We start from the raw sequence: 12,981 nt of genomic DNA, 5'->3' as shown, positions 1-12,981 counted from the left end.
AAGACCTGAATCTCAGGCAGCAAGGCACTGGGAGAGGGCTTGATTTAGCTACGTAGAGAGAGTCCAAAGGGCCTGAGGTGTGGTCCTAGTGGGTCTGCGGCAGCCATGGTCAGCAAGCACATAGGGCAGCAAGTTGGGCTATAGTTGCCATTATCAGCATGCTCAGGAGTACACAGCAGTACATCTCCCAGCAAGAGCACCCCGGCTCCACCCACTCCACACCACAGCTTCGTGCTAGATCTGGGGCAGACAGGTCCTGGGAGAAGTCTGCCACAGAGGGAGGCCAGGATCCAGGCAGCAGCACAGCCACCTCAATTCCTGTAGCCACAACACCCCGACTCTCAGCCCCAGCCTACTCCACACCACAGCCTTGCACTAGATCTAGGATGAACACAACAGAAAAAGGGATGTGACCTTGGGCCACTGCTGAGTAGAATTGCAGATACCTACACAGGCAGTACATAGGTCCTCTGTGACCACACGGGCCTCATTTGCTTTAGCAATCACCTCCTTTGGGGCAGGGCACTCACTCAAGGGCAATGGAGCCTGATCAAACCGACCCTCAGGGCTTCTACTCCAACAACTGGGGAGCAGACCCCACCCCTGACTGGGTGGTGACAGCCATAGAGAGGAAGCCCCACCTCACACCCTACACGGGCTTTAAATCCCCCAACACCAACCACACCCCATATCAAGGAGATAATGGCCAGAACACCCTGAGGAAAGACGTGGCTGGTATCTCGATACCAAAACCAGCCCAGCCCTCGCACCAAAAACACAGGACACACACAGTCTACACAGGGATGCTCCCACATAAAAACACCCCTTCAAGACCACAGTAGATAACTGTTCCTCCTAAATTCATAGAGACAGAGAAAATTAAGTAAAATGAAAAGGCAGAGGAACCATTCTCAATTAAAAGAACAAGAGAAATCTGCTGAAAGAACAAATAATAAAACAGAGCTTACCTGTCTACTAGAACCCAAGTTTAAAAAGGAGGTAATAAAAATGCTAACTGAACTAAGAAAGATTATTGATAGAAGTGCAAATCACTGTAACAAGAACTAGAAACTGTAAAGACGAACCAATCAAAAATAGATGATTCAACTGCTGACATAAAAACCAATCTAGAAGCAATGAACAGCTGACTAAATGACACAGAATAATGAATAAGTGATCTGGAATGCAGAATAATGGAAATGACCCAATCTGAACAGCAGACAGAAAGATAAATGAAGAAAATGAAAGCAACATATGAGAGCTATGGAATAATATAAAATGTGCCAGCCTATCCATAATAGGGGTTTCAGAAGGAGAAGAGAGAGAAGGGGATCAAAAATGTATTTGAAGAAATTATGGCTAAAAACTTCCCAAATCTAAAGAAGAAAACAGATATTCAGGTTCAGGAAGAACAGAGGGTCCCAAACAAGATAAACCAAAACAGACCCATACAAAGACATATCATAATTCAAACAGCAAAAGTTAAAGAGAGGATTCTAAAGGCAACAAGAGAAAAAAAAAAGAGTCAGTTACAAGGGAACACCCATAAGGTTATTAGCTGATTTCTCTGCAGAAACTTTGTAGGCCAAAAGGGAGTGGCATGATAAATTCAAAGCCTTGAAAGGGAAAAACCTGAAACTGAGGATATTCTACCCAGCAAGATTATCATTTAGAATAGAAGGAGAGATAAAGAATTTCTCAGACAAACAAAAACTAAAAGAATTCAGCAATACTAAACCTACACTTCCTCTCTATATTGAAGGGTCTTCTCTAAATAAAAAAGAAGCAAGACTCTATAGGAAAGGGAAAATCACAATAAGAAAAGTAAATATATAAAAGGATTAAGATCACTTAAATAAGCCAGTATGTAGATTTAAAAACAATAAAAAATAATGTAAAAGTGATTATAACTATAACAAACAGTAAAAAGATAAGTACAAAGACGTAAAATTGGACATTAAAATCACAAATTGTGGGAGAGGGAGTATACAAATTTAGATCTTTTAAAATGTGTTTGAATTTGTATGCCTCTCATCTACTAGTTTAAAGGAAGTAGATGTATTCATGGGTCAACATACTTGAACTCCATGGTAACCAGAAATCAAAAACATACAATAGAGTCACAAAAACTGAAAAGAAAGGAACTCAAGCATAATACAAAAGAAAATCATCAAACCACAAAAGAAAAAACAGAAAGAAGAAGAAATGAACAAAGAAGAAACACACACACACAAAGGAACTGCAAAATGGCAATAAGTACATACCTATCTACCTATCAATAATTACTTCAAATGTCAATAGACACATGCTCTGATCAAAAGACACAGGCAGATTGGATTAAAAAAAGCAATATGCTGCCTACACGAGACTTACTTCAGGGTCAAAGACACACACAGACTAAAAATGAGGGGTTGGAAAAATATATTTCATGCAAATGGCAATGACAAGAAAGAGTGGGTAGCAATACTCATATCAGACAAAATAGACTTTGAAACAAACGCCATAAAGAAAGACAAAGAAGGGCATTATATAAAGATAAAGGGATCAATAGAAGAAGAAGATATTACACTCAACCAATATGCACCCAATATAGGAGTACCTACATATAAAACAAATACTAACAGGCATAAAGGGAGAAACTGACAGGAATACAATAACAGTAGGAGCTTTAATAACCAGTGATATCAAAGGACAGATCATTCAGACAGAAAATCAATAAGGCAACACAGGTCCTAAATGACACATTAGACCAGTTGGAGTTAATTGACATCTGTAAGACACTACATGCAAAAACAAAAAACAAAACTAAAAAGAAAACCAGAATACATATTTTTTTCAAGTGCAAATGGAATGTTCTCTAGGATAGACCACATATTAGGTCAGAAAACAATCCTTACCAAATTTAAGAAGATAGAAATTGTTTCAAGCATTTTGCTGACAACATTGGTATGAAACTAGAAATCAACCACAAAAAAGAAAAATGGGAAAAGACCTACTAGAGAATAGACTTGAGGATATGGGGAGGGGGAAGGGTAAGCTGGGACGAAGTGAGAGAGTGGCATGGACATATACACACTACCAAATGTAAAATAGATAGCTAGTGGGAAGCAGCCGCATAGCACAGGGAGATCAGCTTGGTGCTTTGTGACCACCTAGAGGGGTGGGATAGGGAGGGTGGGAGGGAGGGAGACACAAGAAGGAAGAGATATGGGAACATATGTATATGTATAACTGATTCACTTTGTTATAAAGCAGAAACTAACACACCATTGTAAAGCAATTATACTCCAATAAAGATGTTAAAGAAAAAGAATGAACACATGGAGATTAAACTTCATGCTACTAAAAAACTAATGGGTCAATGATGAAATCAAAGAAGAAATCAGAAAATACCTCAGAAGAAATGAAAATGAAAACACAACCTCACACAATCTATGGGATACAGCAAAAGCAGTTCTAAGAGGGAAGTTCATAGTGATACAGACCTTCCTCAAGAAACAAGTAAAATCTCAAACAACCTAACCTACCACCTAAAGGAATCGGAAAAAGAAGAAGGAAAAAAACCCCAAAGTTAGCAGAAGGAAGGAAATAATAAAGATCAAGAGGTAATCCATAAATAAAATAGTGATAAAAACAATAGAAAAGATCAATAAAATCAAGGGCTGTTTTTTTGAAAAGATAAACAAAATCAACAAACCTCTAGCCAGGCTCACCAAGAAGAAAAGAGAGGACTCAAATAAACAATATAAGAAATGAAAGAGTAGAAATAACAACTGATACCACAGAAGTACAAAAACGTCATAAGAGAATACTATAAAAAGTTATATGCCAACAAAATAGACAACTTAGAAGAAATGGACAAGTTTCTAGAAACATACAGCATGCCAAAACTGAATCAAGAAGAAACAGATAATTTGAACAGACTGATGATCAAAAGTGAATTAGAATCTGTAATTTTAAAAATTGCTGCCAACAGAAGTCCAGGACCAGACAGCTTCACTGGGGAATTCTACCAAACATACACACACACACAAAAAAAACTTACACTCATCCTCTCAAACTCTTCCAAAAGACTGAAGAGGAGGGAACACTCCCAAATTCATTCTTGAGGTCACCATCACCCTGATACAAAAAGCAGAAAAAATACACTACAAAAAAAGAAAATTACAGGCCGATACATTTTATGAATATAGATGCAAAAATCCTCAACAAAATATTAGCAAACAGAATCCAACAACACATAAAAAGGATCATACACCATGATCAAGTTGGATTCATCCCAGTGTCACAAGGATGGTTCAACATACACAAATCAAACAATGTGATATACCACATTAAAAAAGGAAAGAAAAACCACAGGATCATCTTCATAGATGCAGAAAAAGCATTTGACAAAATTCAACATCCATTCATGATAAAAACTCTCACCAATGTGGGTATAAGGGGAACATATCTCAACATAATAAAGGTCAGTTTTGACAAACCCACAGCAAACATAATACTTACTGGGCAAAAGCCAAAAACCTTCCCACTGAATTCAGGAACAAGACAATGATACCAACTCTCACCACTCCTATTCAACATAGTATTGGAAGTCCTAGACACAGCAATCAGAAAAGAAAAAGAAACAAAGGTTATCCAAATTGGAAAGGAAGATGTAAAACTGTCACTGTCTGCAGATGATATGCTACTCTATACAGAGAGTCCTAAAGTCTCCATGCAAAAAATATTAGAACTAATTAGAATACAGAAATCTGTTGCATGTCTTTATATTAACAGTGAAATACCACAAAGAGAAAGTCAAAAAACAATCCCATTCAAACTTGCCTAAAAAAAGAAAATAGCTAGGAATAAACTTAACCAAGGAAGTGAAAGACCTATATGCTGAAAACTATAAGACATTGATAAAGAAAACTGAAGATGATTAAAAGAAATAGATATCCTGTGCTCTTGGATTGGAAGAATTAATATTGTTAAAAAGTCCGTACTACCCAAAGCAATGTATAGATTTAATGCAATTCCTATCAAATTACCCATGACATTTTTCACAGAACTAAAACAAATAATCCTAAAGTTTGTATGGAACCACAAAAGATCCATAATTCTCAAAGCAATCCTGAGGAAAAAGAACAAAGCTGGAGATATAAGCCTTCCAGACTTCAGACTATACTACAAAGCTTTAGTAATCAAAACATCATGGTACTGGCACAAAAACAGACATATAGATCAATGTAACAGAACAGAGTCCAGAAATAAACCTATGCTCCTACAGTCAATTAATCTACAACAAAGGAGGCAAGAATATACAATGGAGAAAAGACAGTCTCCTCTACAAGTAGTGTTGGGAAAGCTGGACAGCTACATGTAAATCAATGTAATTAGAACACCCCCTCATACCACATACAAAAATAAACCCAAAGTTGTTTAAAGGCTTAAATATAAGACTTGATACCATAAAACTCCTAGAAGATAACATAGGCAAAACACTCTCTGATATAAATCATATCAATATTTTCTTAGATTGCTCTCCCAAGGCAAAAGAAATAAAAGCAAAAATAAACCCATGGAACCTTATCAAACTTAAAAGTTTTTGCAGGCAAAGGAAATCATCAGCACAACGAAAAGTCAACCTAGAGAATGGGACAAAATATTGGCAAATGATGCAAACAACAAGGGATTAAGATCCAAAATATACAAACAGCTCATACAATTCAATTTCAAAAAAACAAACAACCCAATCAAAAAATGGGCAGAAGATCTAAATCAACATTTTTCCAAAGAAGACATACAGATGGCCAAGAAGCACATGAAAAAATGCTCAAAATCGCTAAGTATCAGAGAAATGCAAATCAAAACCACAATGTGGTATCACCTCACAACAGTCAGAATGGCTATCATCAAAAAGTGTACAAATAGGGCCTCCCTGGTGGCGCAGTGGTTGAGAGTCCGCCTGCCGATGCAGGGGATACGGGTTCGTGCCCCGGTCTGGGAGGATCCCATATGCCGCGGAGCGGCTGGGCCCGTGAGCCATGGCCGCTGAGCCTGCGCATCCGGAGCCTGTGCTCCGCAACGGGAGAGACCACAGCAGTGAGAGGCCCGCGTACCGCAAAAAAAAAAAAAAAAAAAAAAAAAAAAAAAAAAAAAAAAAAAGTGTACAAATAATAAATGCTGGATAGGCTGTGCAAAAAAGGGAACCTTCATGCACTGTTGGTGGGAATGTAAATTGGTACAGCCTCTGTAGAAAACAGCATGGAGGTTCCTTTAAAAACTAAAAATAGAGCTACCATATGATTCAGCAATTCCACTCCTGGTTATATATCCAGAAAAAATGAAAACTCTAATTCAAAAAGGTACACACACTCCAATGTTCACAGCAGCACCATTTATAATAGCCAAGACATGGAAACAACTCAAGTGCCCATCAACAGATGATTGGTTTAAGAAGACGTGGGGTGTACACATACACACATACAATCATACACACACACCACACACACACACACACACTGGAATATTACTCAGCCATGAAAAAGAATGAAATATTGTCACTTGCAGCAACATGAATGGACCTAGGAATATTATACTTAGTGAAGTATGTCAGAGAAAGAAAAATACTATATAATATCACTTATATGTGGAATCTAAACAAATAATACAAATGGATCTATATACAAAGCAGAAACAGACTCACAGACATAGAAAACAAACTTATGGTTACCAAATGGGAGAGGGAGGGTGGAGGGACAAATTAGGTGTATGTGATTAACAAATATAAACTACTTATGTATAAAATAGATAAGCAACAATGATTTACTGTATAGCACAGGGAAATGTATTCAATATTCTATAATAACCTATAACAGAATATAATCAGAAAAAATAACTGAATCAGTATGCTGTATACCTGAAATTAACACAATATTGTAAATCAGCTATACTTCAATAATTTTTTTTAAAAAGCAGACTATGGGGCTTCCCTGGTGGCACAGTGGTTGAGAGTCCACCTGCCGATGCAGGGGACACGGGTTCGTGCCCCGGTCCAGGAAGATCCCACATGCCACGGAGTGGCTAGGCCCGTGAGCCATGGCCGCTGAGTTTGTGTGTCCGGAGCATGTGCTCCACAACGGGAGAGGCCACAACAGTGAGAGGCCCGCATACCGCAAAAATAATAATAATAATAATAATAATAAATAAAATAAAATAAATGAATAAATAAGCAGACTATGGATCGCTAGGGGCTGGGGGGCAAAGGAAAATGGGTAATGACTGCTTAATGGGTATGGGATTTCTTTTGGGCTCGATTAATATATTCTGGAATTAGATAGTGGTAATGATTGCACAACATTGTGAATGTACTGAAAGGCTCTGATTTGTACACCTTAAAATGGTGACATCTATTGTATGTAAATTATATGTGAATTAAAACAAAAGAATCCAAATTGCCTCATTTCGTGTCTTTATGATCTTTGACAAATTATTTATACTATTTCTGTGTCTAGTTTGTTTCCTCAAGTATAAAATAGGGATAGTAGGGAATTCCCTGGTGGTCCAGTGGTTAGGACTCTGCTTCCACTGCAGGGGGCACGGGTTTGACCCCTGGTCAAGGAACTAAGATCCTCCATGCCTCGCGGTGAAGCCAAAAAAAAAAAAAAATAGTGATAGTTGTAGTGGATACCTCATAGGGCTGTTTTTAGGAATAAATGAGAATAAAAATCTAATTCCCCTAACATAGTGCCTGATTTATAGTGATCATCCATTGTGTTATTACTATTATCATAATAATAATTATTATTGTTTGCTAGTAGAGTGAGGATAAGTTATACTCCCCACCCCCCAAGTTTAAGATGTTGCAATCTGCATTTAGCCTACCTTGATGAGTATTTCCTCTCTTTTTGTTCTCCCTGAAGCATATGTTTCTAATTTTCTAACACACTGCATTTTCTTATCCATGGATGTGGCTGCTCACCAACAACCTGCTTTCTTTTTTCTTCCCCCATTTTATTGGTAAGATTAGCACCATTTTGAGTTCTTCTTATCAATTTATGCTGAATATTTGGGAAGACACACATGAAGCTAAATAATATCCCTAGTACCAAAATCTATGGAGCACTCAGCACCTTCTCTCTCTTTTTCCATGAGAAGAGAAGGCAATGAGAGGCAGCTCTATGCCACAAGATGCTAAAAACCATTCAGTAATCACTTGATGAGATCACTGATGGTAGCATGTCTGAATTGGAGGTGAAGGTCACATTTGCAGGTTTACCCCTTCCATTGGTCTTTCAAATTGCCTATACCCCTTTTCTTTGTTGACAGGAGAAAAGAGCTGAATTAGAAGGAGATCCTGAAAATCTTAAACAGTGGTAATGAAAGGAAGATTAACTTTATAAAACGCAGCCAAAGAGTTCTACTTTCATTTGTGCTTAAGATACATTAATGCCTAATCCCATGGTTACAGCAATGCATTAAATCTACAATGTTTCTAAAATTCTTCCAATCAAAACTGGTCTAGGCTTTTCTCTCTGATACCCTAGAATTCTAGGAAAGCCACAGATACCAAAATGGTGAGAGGAAAGGGAGAGGGTGGAAGGAAAGAAAAGGGTTTCTAGTAGCCATATAATTTACCAGGCTTTAAAGTTAATGAAGATTCTAGATATGCTGAATCCAAGTCCATTGCTCTTTCCACAGCATTCATATGCCTTCTAATGTGAATGTGTCAGAGATCAAGACTATTTTGATGGGAAAGAAGTGTTAGGAAAGGACACATGCAATTTTCCAATAGAACAGTACAAGATAGGGCACTTGGAGATTAAATAGAGGTTGCAAGGAGGCAGAAACAGCAATCAGTAGACCACGAAGTCCACATTTCACTTATTTTTTTTTTTTGCAATATTTCCACCTAATAGTTCACCATCATGTACCATCCCTACCTTTCAAGGCACCCCCTGCCAATCGAGGGACTGGGCATTATGGCATTTTGCTTAGGCTGCTCCAGGTGGTCTTACCAGCACATTCTTAGAGTGTGGAGAGAGGGATTTCTCTACTTTGGTAGAAGGTGAGTTGTGACCCTCTAGCTTAGGAACCTTGCCCGAAAATCAATGCATGGACACTACAGCCATAGCACTGAGTTATCCATCATCAATGACCATATCAGAGGGACTAACCACATAGAGAAAGTTGATCTCAAAAAGGCAAGAGAGGTCCTCCCATGAGATGCAGCTATTTCATTTCCAATGACTCTGGCAGTGCTTCTAAACCACTCTTAGACTTTCTAGCCCCAGGAAAAGATAAACACACTGATATCATATCTAATCATGGATCCTGATGAGAAAAGCCAGAGAAGTTGAGCTGTAAAGTGTTAGCATTCATGAATTTCCCACATGAAAGGAAAAATAAGGAGAGGCTCCTATGGTATATAATTTATGAGAATGATTCTCCAATGAGACTTTATCAACTCTTAGGTCTAAAAGAAAAAACTGAAATCAAGCTTTCTTAGAAAGTTTGTTTCCTGAGGAGTTTTTCTAAGGATTAGGATTAGATAATGTCCTTTGGGGAGCTTGGCCTGTTTGATAGGCCTTTTGTCCAGTGAAAAGATTGAACTGGCCTTTCTATTGGACCAAGATGAAATTAAATTGGTAAAGATGATTTCAAACTGACCCAATGCCCCAAACCTGTGAGAGATCTGTTTTGCTCCAACTATGGTCAACAGAAGAAAAAAAAAGTTTAATTAACAAACATTCACAGAGAACCCACTGTATTCCAGGCACCTTTAAGCATTTCATAAGCATACAAAAGAAATATAGAATGGATTACTTTCTTCAAGAGCTTACATACTAGCTGTAAAAAATAAACCATGAATAGATACTAAAAAAGATCAGAAAGGGGTGACTGACCAAGAGGCCAGGAGACACGGGCTCTAGTCTTGGCTCTAACATTAACTTACTATATGACCACGGGCAAGTCCTTTCTGCTCTATGGGCCTCAGTTTTCCCATGTGTAAGCTGAAGAGGTTGGACTAGATCCTCAAGGGCCTTTCTAACTCAAACATTTACTTAAAAATAACAAGTGAGGGGAATTCCCTGGCGGTCCAGTGGTTAGGCCTCCACACTTTCACTGCTGAGGGCCCAGGTTCAATCCCTGGTCAAGGAACTAAGATCCCGCAAACTGCGCAGAGTGGTCAATAAATAAATAAATAAATAAGAAATAACAAGTGAGTATATGAAAGTGGGGAGAAGATAATTGAACATCCGATGCTAATGAGGGTTTAGTTTTTCTGAAGATGAGTTTCTTTTCTATTCCAAAGGCACAGGGTATCTTCCCAAAGCTTTGGGGTCACTGGAAGCTAAGGTTCATAAATGTCCCTTGCCAGAGCTAGATAATATTTCCTCTCCAAAGATCAGTAAATGCAGTCAGGAAAGTTGGTGACTCATTCTAAGACCTCCTCAGGGCATCTGTAGAGGGCAATTCCAAAGTCAGCTTTAAAGTTTCCAGACTCTCCTTTCTCATCATCTGCTATCCAAATGTAGGAGGATTGGACGAAGATTTCTATCAGGGCCATTACTTTGGCAGAGAGCCCAGTATCTGCCTGAGAATGAAGGCAGTATTTGGTGCTCATGAATAAAGCTGGTAAATTAGTATCCTTTGTAATACTGCTGAGGGGACAGTGCCAACTTCAAGATTAAAAGGCCATAGGTGGACTGGAGATAAGGAGAAGACAACAGAATGAGAAACTGAGATGGTCTATTTTAGAGATTGTAAGCACAGGGTGTGGAGCCATTCAGTCCTAGGCTCAACTCTAGCTCTAGTACTCTAAGCAAAATGTTTAACCTTTTTTGAGCCTCAGTTACTTCATATGTAAAATAAGGATAATAATAATATTGACTATACAAGAATTATTTCAAAGATTAAATAAGACATTGTCTATAAAGTGGGGGGCATGTGCCTGACACCTAGTATGTGCTCAATAAATGACAAATGCTATCATTATCATCAATTTCTCTCATACTGTCAGTAAAGACATCCCTAAATCATTAACATAACACATCATTTTTCAAAGGTCATTGACATTAAATGCTAAAAAGCTATCAATCTCATTATCTCCTACAGTTCCAAATCCAAACTCCTTTGTTTGGCACTAATGCCCTCCACAATTTGGCCTCATCTAATTCACTATTTAGCCTCTCCTACTTCATTGGTCTTTGAGACTACTTACTTGCAACTCCAGGTCTGCTTGATTACCCTACACATCCTAACCATGGCTGGGAGTGTATTGGGAGCTTTATCTCCTCCAGTGGGCAGGGTTGACCTTAGTTGTTCTGCCCCACTCATGGTATCCAATAAGCCCGGAGTGACTCCTGGACTCACGTTCCTGTGACACGTCTGCTCCTTATTCCATGGTGATTCAGTGTTGATGACTGATCTTCTGGCCTTAGTTTCCTGGTGAGAGTAAAGGTTATCTTGTCTGTCTGCCTAGATCTAACCAGTTCTTTCTCAGGAAGCTGGTTCTGTATCATGGCACGCTCAGCTATAGTGGGATTCTTACTACCATATTTGAGAACCAGGATGCCGCCCCACACCAGACTTTGAGTGTTGTCTGTCACCTAGACCCTGTTGTTCCCATGCCTCACAAACCTCAGTACATTCCTTCGAGTACTATATTGGACTGATGATGTTTCCATAAGGGCTATAGAAGGAAACATAAGGCACATTCAGAAGGGTAACTGAGAAGAGTTTAATGAAGGGGCTATATAAATGGTGTGGGAAAGGTTAAGAGAAACCAACAAAGGATGATGGGGGACCCTAAAGTTAACAATAGCAATGGAGCCTTTTCCATCTTTACACCTAAAGGAACAAGTAGAGGGAGCAGTTACTAGAACCTAGAGAGAGACCCACAGCTGTGACTAGGAGATTGAAGCTCCCCCTCCCCCAACAAATTGTGGCCTTTGAGGGAAGTATTCAGCCACTGACACCAGTATCAACCTCGGGGACTAAATATCCTGATCTCCATCTCTTCCCATCTTCTGCTGCTGTCTTTCACTGGCTGTACCCAACTGAGAAGTCAAAAGGCAAAATAATCTAGTGAATATATCCATAAAGGTCAGCCTCCTCGAGTAAAGAACAGAGTGCAGAGGATAAGGACTGTAGGAAAAAATGGAGAATATTCTGCATAGGTGGACTACACTAACAGGTGGACCAGTTTCTGCTATCACTAGCCCTGCCTTACTCAAACTTCCTTATGCTACTGAGGTTCGTACAACCCCACTGTCCAATTTTCCACTCTTCAACTGCAAGTTATGATAGAGACTAGACCTTATACATATATTTGCATTCCCCATAACATCACAATACTTCCTGATAGATTGTTTTGCAACTGTTACATTTTCTCCAAATTGTTTTCTTTCTGCCTGACTTTCTATTCATTCAACAAATATTTTATGAGTTCCCACCCTGTATCAGCCACTATGCTATGCAGTAGGATACAATAGTACACAAAAACATACACATTCTCTCCTCTCATGGCACTTGCAATCTCGTAGAAGAGAAAAACACCCATCAAAGAACCACACTAGCAAGTATAACAGCCAATGTCTAGTAAGTGCTTATGATATGTCAGGCGCTGCCTGGTGGCTTTATATTATGTCGAATTAGTTATAATCTAGAGCTATGCTTCCCAGAATTACTTTCCTGTATGGTTCCAATTTAGGGTTGGCCATAAGAGGAATTTGCACGTAAATTTTGAAAGGTGAAAGTGAAGGAGCAGACATTTTTAACACTCTGAATGGCATTGTGGGGCCCATCTCATTGGCATGGAACAGGAAGCAGACCTGCAGCTCCCCAAGCTCCTGCAGGATGTCCTCCTTCAGCTCCTCTGAATTCTGGACCAGGTACATGTACAGCTCCACATCACCAAGGCTGGAGGCATTACAAGATAGGCACAGGTTCTAGACTGTCCTTGCAGGACTGATTATGTCCTATTAGGTTCCA

Source organism: Hyperoodon ampullatus, assembly GCF_949752795.1.
Source record: "Hyperoodon ampullatus genome assembly, chromosome: X".
In the NCBI taxonomy this organism is placed as follows: Eukaryota; Metazoa; Chordata; class Mammalia; order Artiodactyla; family Ziphiidae; genus Hyperoodon; species Hyperoodon ampullatus.
The sequence above is the reverse complement of the archived record's forward strand: the minus strand, read 5'-3'. Positions refer to the sequence as shown.